We start from the raw sequence: 3,386 nt of genomic DNA on the forward strand, positions 1-3,386 counted from the left end.
CATTTACTTGTCACTTTATTACTTGTTGCAATTGTGTACACTTGCACATTGCCATCGTTCCAAGTTTTTGGCGTCGTTGCCGAGGACTATTTTAAAAGTCATTATTTGTGAATTTGTGAATTTTGTATTTGGTTTAATTTTCTGTTCATTTTAACTTAATTGAATTTTTTGTGTTTGTTTCAGGTGTTTATGAATATTGATTGAATCATCGATTTACTCCTCGTAGACCCTGAGATTGAAAGAACTTTTCGATAATGAAGAAGACGAGCAAGTTAGAGAAGGACTGAAGAGATGATTTTTGAAAATTCGAATCAAGGAAACAGAGCAAACCCTGGTCAAAATCCTATCCTTATTGCTGATGATAAGGATAGAGATTTAAGATAGTATGCCGTGCCAGTATTCCATGATCTTAATCCGAGTATTAAGAGACCCCGAAATCGAGGCACAACAGTTCGAGCTGAAGCCAGTTATGTTCCAGATGCTTTAGACAGTGGGCCAATTCAATGGGAATGCCTACCGAAGATCCTCATCTTCACTTAAGACTGTTTATGGAGGTGAGCGATTCTTTCAAGTTAACCGGAGAACCCGAAGATGCGCTACGATTAAAGTTGTTCCTATATTCACTAAGGGACAGAACTCGAGCATGGTTGAACTCATTGCCACCAAATTCCAATTCCACATGGCAAGAATTAGCAGAAAGATTACTCATGAAGTATTTCCCGCCTAGCAAGAATGCTAAGTTGAGGAATGAGATCACTGCTTTCCAACAAATGGATGGCGAGTCCTTGTATGAGGCATGAGAAAGGTATAAAGAATTATTACGGAAGTGCCCTCATCATGGAATCTCTCATTGCATCCAAATCGAGACGTTCTATAATAGTTTCAATGTAACACCCCTCACCTATATTTAACGGCAGAATAGGGTTTTCAGAGCATTACCAAACTTAAAACACAATAATCATACATTTCACATACATTTCACAATTTCATATAATCATCATTCAATAACATTCACATTGTCCCTAAAACAAGCCTACAAGGCCTTAAACATGCATTCGGGAAGGTTCGGGACTAAATCGATAACTCAGGAAACTTTTGGAACACTTAGAAAATTTTTCAAACTACAGGGGACACATGCCTGTGTGGCCCGGTCGTGTTCTTACATGGCCAAAGACAGGCCCGTGTCACAGGCCGTGTGGACATTTGAAATGGAAGCACATGGTCGTGTCCCAGCCTGTGTCCGACCCCGTGTAACTCTCTGACTTGGGTCACACGGCAAACACACACGCCCGTGTGGCCTAAAAATGACCACACACGCTCGTGTGCCAGGCCGTGTGCTATGCCGCGCCAACCCTGTAGGGTATATTGACTTATGGCACACAGCCAAGACACACGCCTGTGTGTTGGGCCGTGTGGAGTATACTGACTCGATTTCAATTTCAACACCAGGGGACACATAGCCGTGCAACCTGACCATGTGTCACACACGGCTGAGACACACGATCGTGTGAACAAAAATAGGCTATTTACCAAGCCAAGATGCCACCAACTTGCACACACCTAAACCAACCCATTTGGCACCAAAACATAGCATATATAGGCCCTCATCCAATCTCAACCAAGCATAAAACATACCATTTCAATACCAATAGCAACAAGTCTCACATATATCACAAAATGCTATTGCATTTTATACCAAATTCACAATCCCAATTCAACTACATAGCCACTTTCAAACATGCATCAATTTATCTAAACTCACAAGCATACTTATTCTTAATTCATCAACCAATTGACATCCACAATACTTATTATCAACATGCATCACATATATCCATCATCAAGTTCACACACAAAACATATGCACAATTATATACACAACCAAATCCAACCAAATTAAGCCAACTTCCATCTCTATATACAAAACCAAACTTTAGGCATTTACAAGCCAGTTTAAATGGCTAAATTCATAACTAACACATGTGTACCAAAATAACCAACTCCTATACATGCCATATACTCAAAATACTTAAGTTCAAAAGTACCAAAATGATAGTAGGATAGTGTGACGAAGTCTCCGACAATCCCGAATTCGAGCTAGCTTTGAAATCACTATAAAACAAGGAAAAATAAACAAAGTAAGCTATAAATCTTCGTAAGTTCATATAACATTTAAATCAACACAACGTATATGCTTTAATTAAGCAATTAAAGCATAACATAACATGGCTTTTAATGAATCACCAACCTACCACCTTTGCATTCATAAGATATATGTAACTTTCATAATTTTTTTCCTTATTTTAACGTATTGCTCGGTTTATGTACATAACTGTACCATTCCATATCAAAATCATACTTATCCACATCTTTGACATACCTGTTGAACCATTTGGAATACTAGCAGATACTCAGGAATCTCGCACCCTAAGTGCCACATACTTAGCCGAAGCTATCTCAATCTTGTATCGCATATAATGCTTACACTAGAGCTATCAACGGGTCTACTCACACAAGCTGACGGTCATGACGAAGCTACACGGTGTTGCTCACAAAAGCTGACGAGTATTCGCAACACATGCCGGCTAACTTAGCCACCGATAGAACGTACAGACCAACACCCCAATAACAATATACCCCTAATGACATGTCATTCGTATCCTAATCTATTCCTAAGGTTCAACTGGGATTTCCAATGCTGAATCTTCGTCGAATAGGTTTGCAATGTCGTATTTACAATTTATGCAATATTAATGCATTTAAAATACAATTAAAACAAAACTCATTATATACGAACTTATCTCGGATGCAAAAATGACGAATTAAGTCGATTAATTTGATACTTTATTCTTTCCTCGATCTAAATCCGTATTTCGCCTTTCTTGATCTAATTGCAATCAAAATTAGCTTATTTAATAATCCCTCTATTCAATTTAGTCCAAACACACACATTAAAGCACTTTTACATTTTTACACCTAGCATTTCACATTTTTGCAATTTAGTTCATAAAATCACAAATTCATGCAATTTGACCAAAACCCATGCTAGCCGGATTTCAATTAGGTCCTAGCAGTCCATACTTTTCATGTATTTCATAATTTAACCCCAAAAATTACACATTTCACAATTTAATCCCTAATTGACAATTTTACTAAAAATCACTTTACAAATGTTGTTTATCTAACAACAATCATGCATTTTCTATCATCAAGCATCAAAATACTCATGTATTCATTAATGGAAAAAATCTAAACCTTTAACAGTTTTGCAAAATAGTCCCTGGACTAGCTAGACTAAGCTACAACGATCTTAAAAACATAGAAATCATTAAAAAACTGGACAAAAATCGTACCTTAATGGGCTATGAAACCTTGGCCAAACAAAA

At 37.4% G+C, this 3,386-nt stretch overlaps 1 non-coding gene across 1 annotated transcript; it reads right to left on the minus strand.

Annotated features, from left to right (window-relative positions):
* Positions 1-737: 737 nt before the first annotated feature.
* On the minus strand, positions 738-844 carry LOC128292104 (small nucleolar RNA R71). Its single transcript, XR_008282089.1, has one exon. It is a non-coding gene; the product is annotated as a small nucleolar RNA R71 (small nucleolar RNA).
* Between the last annotated feature and the right edge of the window lie 2,542 nt (positions 845-3,386).

This window comes from Gossypium arboreum, chromosome 4 (assembly GCF_025698485.1).
Source record: "Gossypium arboreum isolate Shixiya-1 chromosome 4, ASM2569848v2, whole genome shotgun sequence".
In the NCBI taxonomy this organism is placed as follows: Eukaryota; Viridiplantae; Streptophyta; class Magnoliopsida; order Malvales; family Malvaceae; genus Gossypium; species Gossypium arboreum.